Source organism: Clavelina lepadiformis, chromosome 4 (genome assembly GCF_947623445.1).
Source record: "Clavelina lepadiformis chromosome 4, kaClaLepa1.1, whole genome shotgun sequence".
In the NCBI taxonomy this organism is placed as follows: Eukaryota; Metazoa; Chordata; class Ascidiacea; order Aplousobranchia; family Clavelinidae; genus Clavelina; species Clavelina lepadiformis.
This window is the reverse complement of record NC_135243.1, coordinates 16,395,954-16,403,808: the sequence shown is the minus strand read 5'-3', so window position 1 is coordinate 16,403,808 and position 7,855 is coordinate 16,395,954.

Here is a 7,855-nt window from a genome sequence, read left to right as displayed (position 1 = left end):
AGCTACACCATTCCACCACCAGACGAGGGCTAAGGAGAGTAAAACAAAACGAAGCTCGATATCGTTAAACCTCGGCGGTAAAGAGGCTCGTCGTTCCTGTCTTTGCGCTGGTCGCGTTTGATGCGTGAAACCCAGATTCCGTGTCTGTTAAACAGCGTTCGACGTCTGAAAAAGCATGCTCTCGTAGAGGTGTTCTCCGAAGATCTTGCCTGGCAGATTGCGTGACAAACCATGAGGCAAATGTGTCCAAAATGCTCCTGGAAAAACGATTAGGCCTGCGTAGCTGTTGTATTCCTCCTGAGAAGGAAACGGTGACGATAAAAGTGAAATGTACGGTTTCCATCTATGACTTCAGGACCTAGGCGTATTCCACCACCAGAAGATAATAAAATATTTAGACCTAAGTATATTTATACCACCGCCTCCTATACAAACAGTCTTGACCATGACCAACGATCTACATCTAGTGCTGTTCCTCCGTGAGATGCCAGGCTTAAACGCTTCTCTGTATTGCTAAATAACAAAGCGGACTACGTCCTCAAAAGAAGCATCACCGATAAAAGCCCTAAATAGTCTGTAGCGATAGTATGAAGAAAACTAACACAACCCAACAATGATCTAGGTGTTTTCCTTCCATTTCAAAAACTGAGAAGCAAAGCGCCCACTAAACATCATGAGGAATGAATAAAAACTAGAAAACTATGAACACCCAAAATATCTTGGTGTGACCTTTGATCGGTCTCTGACGTAAAAAAACACATTCAAAATTGCAACGCGACAGTGAATACATGACACAACATCTTTCACAAGCTAATCTCCTCGCAATGGGGATCAAATACACACACTTAAGAGAATATCAGCTCTAGCTTTATGTTACTCTACAGCGGATTATGCAAGTCGAATGTGCGGGCCTTGTTAGTCACTTGCCCAAAGTTTTGATCTTGCCCGAACAAAAGTTACCGCATCATCACAAGATGTCCAAAATCTACCAACTCCAAATGTTTATACCTGCTTGCTGGAATAGATCCTTCGGACATCCTACGAGAAGTGGCCAGCAAGAAAGAACGATACAAAGCAATACACGACCCGAGTCACATGCTATAATGGGTCAGAGGCAGCCCAACAACAACTAAAATCAAGAAAAAGCTTCTTATTCAGCACACATCCCTTAGACGGTCTCGCCGAGGAAACAGGAATAAAGTTGTCGAAGAAACGGTTGAAAGACTGACCCCCAAACCTGACGTTAACATCGAACCAGCTGAAATGCTTGCCCGTGAAAACCAAGTCTCTTGGAAACAATAGAGGTGCCTCAACAGACTCCGCACGGGAGTTGTCAGAACTCGAATCCCACTTGCCAATTGGAAATTTCATAATGGTGTTGCCTTGCAGAAGACACAGCGGAACAACTGATCCTATGCCGACTACCACCTGTAGCCTTCAAGCCAACTGACCTTTTAGCATGCGGTACCGTAGCCGAAGAAACTGTCGAGTTCTGGAAGGACTACCTTTAGAGACACGATAATAATCATCATTTATAAGGTAACTATTAGGCTACATTATCGTATCTAAATGGTGGCTTTTACTAATTAGAGCCCTCTTATCTCAAATTGAAACAATATGAGTCTTCGAGGCTTTTGATAAAATCTCGATTCTCATCAATCGTGCATCAGGCGATCAGCTAAGATTGCCCTCTCGAAGATAATGGCCTAATAACATAGGCACGTTAAAACTATCATAATTTCTCGATCAGGGCTGTTAGACAAACTTATTTTGATGCGAAGAACAACAATAACAAAAACGGCGAAAAACTAGCGATGGCGCTCGAATATTTGTGAGAGTTGCCTTGCGATCTTTGTCACATTGTCTCATTTAATATCGAAGGCAACAGTTACAGTTCACGCAAAAGCGTTAGTTCAAATGATCAAATTGATTGGCCCGGCCGCCACACCACTCCACCCTTAGATGGGGCTTGGGGGGTAACGAAAACAAAAGGAAATCGAAAAAATATATATACAACTTATATGGAAAGTAAGTAAAGGCTTACCAACGAAGTCTGGCAAAATAGAAGGCGAGACCTTGTCGGACCGCGACCATACCAGGAAAGCAGAAGGCCTTCATCTTCATCAATCAAGACCTTCATCAATCTTCAAATACAAAGCCGCGCTTTGTCGGGTCACCATTTTGGCTGTTTACGTGTTAACAGATAAAGAACTGATAAAACTTTATTACCAGAAATAAACAACGTGAACTTAACCCAATTGATAATTGAAATGTAATGCCATTCGGGTAAAAATCGCAAGGCTTACAAAGGTAGTTAATCAACAAAAGAATTTAAATCAAACGAGAAAACAATAAAATAAAGAAACAATCCAATGGGGTGGCCCAACCGCCACAAAAATATGTGCTATAATTTACTTAGGGGAAAGAGTAAAGTTCCCTTGCCCTCAACCTCCTTGAAACTCCTACTGCTATTTGGCGAGCTGCTTGTTCTTCTGCTCTCCAAATAATTTACTTCAAAATACATATAAATCAAATAACTATGTCGCTTGAATTTATGTTTTCTTACTAAAAAAATAAAAAAGGCAAAATATTAAAGTTAGTTTTAATTTTCAATAACTTACCGTTTTGAAAAAACAAAAAGTACGATAAATGAATATATATTTTAAGAAAATATTACAAAGTAGGCTATTTTGTTTCAAATTTTGAAAAGATTGATTTTGCACACACTCAAAGTCCGGTGATGTTTAATATTAATTTACAACTCAACTCGAACCTAATATTTTTTTACAAAGCGCCCAAAACTTTCAAAAGTTTTTCTAAATTTTTTTCATTGTTCAAAATATAGATAGAATTTTCTAGGTCTGTAACTCAGAAATAGGATTTTCTATGAAACATTGCTGTCTTTGTTTCAAAATTTTGTAAAAGTATCAAGTTTTCTTAACTTTTACCCATTTGTCACTCTTTACATTCCTCAGTTTCCGCAAACTTGTGTTACTTTTGTTTTTCCGTAAACTAGTATTGTCCCAAACATATCGCCAGGGTTTGGTTAAGTTTGGGATTACAAGAGGAGCCTATGCCGACAGCTTGACCTGTCTCATAGTGCAGTACATGTTTTTATAGCATACTGGGCCTAGTGTATGGGTATATCATTGAGCAATGGCCTCTCGTAGCCCTATGTTTTTAAGTTTCTTCTGATTTACTCTGTTAAAAACATTACTGATAGCCTAGCCTACCTAGGCCTATCTGATTTGTGAAATATAGCCTACTGATAAGACTAAGCTATCCTATAGTGGAAAGTGTAGCACCTGCCAGCATGAGGTTCGTCAACGTGCACGAAAACGTTTGTTTATCTTAAAGCCGATTTATAATAAACAAACAAATAAAAGCCAGTCGTGTCAGTCATTGTATACTGGTAATTAATATCGGAAACAATCGTATTTTCCAGTCTGGTCAATCAGCGTTGTGGCTTAAATCCAGACTGCTGAGTTTAGCACAGTCTATGCGCACTCAATACTGCCTTTTATGAGCTTCAGTGCTCCACTTAACCTGCGTTATTTTGCACTGAGCATTGACTTTGACAGAACAGTCAGTGCAGTAAATTTTCAATTGATTTAAAGATTAAATACGTCAAATTATGTACATTACTGTGTAATTGTGCAGTTCCATGGTATAAATTTGCAATTTTAGTTTGAATTTTGGATAGCCTTTTGTTTTATATAGGCCTACATTTGTGAGATTTTTAGACTTCTACAAGATTTTTCCAAAAGTTATCAAATTGTGTTCCCCAACCAAATTATAAACCTTACAGATTAGTACTAGTGGCCCATGTAGCAGACAATATATTTTTAGCTTTATTTCTTATTAAATTATTTTCAATATGGTTGAGAAAGATGGCATATCTGATAGGAAAACCTTTGCTAAACAAGGGTTAAAAACATAATGCTAAGCAGCCCAATGTGTGGATTAAAAATTCCTCAGAATTTAAATTTAAAAAATTAAAAATTTCCTCAAGTTTTCCAAAATTTCCTGTACAAATTTAGCTGATAGATTTAGTCCAGATTAGAAAGCATTGACGCCATTTTCATAAAATAACTGGGCGTGTGGTGTGACGTCATGATGTTCTGTTGTATTGTCACATAAGTAACTTACCCTATTATCAAAGTAGAGCATGTCCCCAAAGTAACTCTTAATATTAAGTTGACTAAATATTACATTCGATAAACGAAAAGTATAACATTTCTTAAAAGAAAATTTTCAGGATAAAAGTTATATGCTTTTTTGTTTGGGAAATTAGAACAACAATAATTTTTTTAATACAAATACGGCCATGTAGTCAATGCGAAGTATGTATGCATTGACACTTATTAGAACGTCCATTATTGACGATCAAAAACGCACATCATAATTAAAGCATTTTCATGAGGACACCCAACACAACAATGGTAAATGATCTTATGCATGAGAACAAATCAAGTGAACACATCCCTCACAAAATAGGCTTAATTATCGCTTTCACAATATAAAAACGTTTTTCTTTTAATCCCCATGGATTCAACATTGAACTAAATAATACATTTTATTACTTTAAAACACCAATACCTTGTTAAATTGAGAAGAAATAATGTTCAAACTGCATCACCTGGATTTAATGTGACATCTTTCTCTCAAAGTGCCTTGCCCAGAGAATATAACACTGGCCATGGAGTTAAAAGAGAAAATAAGTTTAAGAAGAAAGAAAGCGAAGGAAACAAATCATGTTCCTTACTCACTATGCGCTGCAAGTCGCAGAGATCAAAACAAATACATGCGTTATTTTGTAAAGCGGCCCTGCTGTGTCAAGGTGCGTGTAGACGCAATGGTAGTACTTATAACTTAACGGCATAATTCTTAACGTTATGGTAGAACGCAAATCACTTCGATCGGCAGTAATAATTTCATTTGGTTAGAGCGAAATTTTCTTATGATAACATTTTACTCAAGGTGTGTAAGGCTGCTAATTTTTGAGATGATTTGGACATGCTTAAAAGTGGGCCTATAATAATATAATACAGTATAGCGGTAGCTGAACTAGGCTGAATTCATATTTTGTAACATGGCCAAACCTTATACATAATTACTTGAAAAAAACAAACTTCATCTAGGAATGGGCATTTTAGAATTTTGAATCCGAATCCTAAAAGATTTGAATCCAAAATGTCAATTTATTTCAAGTATATAGTTGAAACTGAAATGATCGCAATCACTAATAAATCTAAACTGAAATAAAACATTTCTTGACATTTACTGCTTTCCACAACGTTGACGAAGTTCGTGTGTGGTATTTCGCCTGTACTGTAATTAATTGTACGGTAATTACAAGCACTGTAATTATACGCATTGCGCTTGATTAACTGTTTTTTTACAAATATCAACAAATACCGCAAATACCTGTTTTGTGGTCTAGGGAAGCAGTCAAGATGCCCGGAAGATATGAATTTGTACCTAATATGAATAGTGGTCCCAGCTTCATTAAATGAATACAAAAAGGTGCACTATTACCTCATGTTTTCAATATTTTAAAAATATTCTGGAATAGGATTCGAAATTAGATTTGATTTAACTATTATTGAGTAATCCCAGAATACCTGATTATTCTAGAAAGCCCATCCCTAGTTTCATCCCATCCCATTTATTTGAATAAAATCTAAGTCAGTTGCTCACTGTGAAAAGTTTTTAGTCTGGAGGTGTATTGGTGTGAGTGTAAAAGTATAAATTATCCTATTTATTTTGTTAGAGTATTTGTTTAACTATGGACTATTGTTTTGATACGCGGTTGGTTATCTTTTTATTTATACACTTTGCTTTAAAACCCAGAGAAAAATGACAGGACACAAGACACTGGCATTATTTTTATGATGTAAATATCTCAGTTTCAAAATACAAAACAACCCGTAAACACAGATTTGCATCAGACTTGTAAATCTAAAGTGTGGGTAGAAGTTGTAGCACACGCAAGTGTAACAGTACCACACCTTTTGGAATAGGCGAAGTGAACTAGCACTCTAGCAGCCTGCTACTAATTTTCCTGCTATCTGCTACTTTGTTGCTTTTTTTAAACGATTTGTGAACAGTGTAACTATTTATTCATTTATCGCTGATAATATAAGTCATTTTTTGCACCAGGAATGAGACACGCTAAAATTTCTTTCTCTAAAGAAGCTGAGAGATTTCCTACAATTTTGTTTTCATTTGATGCTTACGCAAGAAAATCGCAGGTTGTGTAATTTACTGCATAGCTTGTTTACTGGGATACTGATAACTTAATTTAATGGCGATTAATTTTTAAATGTAAGCTATGTATAAGTTGCAAGTAACAATATACAGTATAGCATTGCTGTTATATATAGAAAATCTTTATTCCCCAGACATAAGATGTTGGAAAGTAGGCTAAATTTGATTTCTCTGTAAACCACGCTTAAGAAATTCAAGTTTGTAAGACAAATAAAAAGGTATCATATAGGTCATTGCATGTATTTGAACCAAATGAGCAGCAAAGGATGTTATTGTACAGTTAAAAAATTGAGTGAATAAAGATGATTGCCTTCGTGGGGTTTAATCTGTCTTAATAGGATTGAGAAAACATTTCAATTATTTTCCAACATAGTATCGTAATGTATAAATTTTTTGTGTGTTTGTTACACTTTCAACGTTATTATTATGTTGTAAATTTTCTGACAGCACAGGAATATTTTTATGGGGCCCAAGTGTTGTTTTATGATGATGGCAATGTTAATAAATAGTTTGAAAATATCAGCAAGTTCCATGATTAGTAAACTTGTTTACTGAGTATTTGATGGTGTTAAACTGACAGCAGCAGTATCGTGAGTCAGGACCAGCTTAATTTGCACCTCTGCAGCTGCGCAAGAGCTTTTTAGACTTTGTTTCTGTGTCATACGGTTAAAGTAAAACTTTCATGAAAGTATATTGAATATTGAGATAACTTAACAGAGTTTTGTACTACAGACGTCATTGTTTGCAAAATGCTTTAGCTGATAAGGCTTTGTCTAAAGACAATAAAAGTTAAAATTAAAGACCAAAGATCCCATTACTTTTTATTGTAAGTAACGTCACTACTGTTTTTGCACTTCACAAAGTAGTGGCTGCCTATCTCTGGCAATAAACCATAATTGATATAATGCTTAAGATAGCTAAGACTTGTGCACATTTTTCATTACGATGAAGACAAAGATTATGGTGCCAACATGCCATAATCGTCTACATTATTCAGTTATCCGGTTTTGGGACTGGGTTCGAGCAGTCATTGGAGTTGTGCTATCATCCAGACAAACACACAGACAACTCTTCATTAGATGGAACAGTAAAATATCACATGGTTTGCAATTTGATCCCCCACACCACCCTTCTAAGTTTCAAAGTTTTGCAGTCCCCATTCGTGAACGGTTGAAGGGAATTCACAGACAGAATTAAAAGTTATATGGCAGGCCAAATTTAAATGTGTGTCATTATGAAGGCAATAGTTATTACAAATAGACGAATAGGATTGTAATTTTCAGTAATAAAACGAAAGTGAGAGTTGAATCAAGTTTAGACCCAGATTTCCTGTATGTTTACCATGGCTGTTTGTGCTAAGTGACTGTAATAAGTTTGTGCAACTAATAGATATCCTGCTTTTACAGTTTGGCAAAATACGCTTGAAATAATTCCTGTAGCACACTAGCTTTATTTTGTAAGTAAAATTTGGTGCATAATCAACAAAATTTAGACATTTTGATATTTATTATTTATATCTTTTTCATATTTTTTACATCCTATCATTTTTACAAATGGCTATTTCTGTTTTATATTTGACAATTGT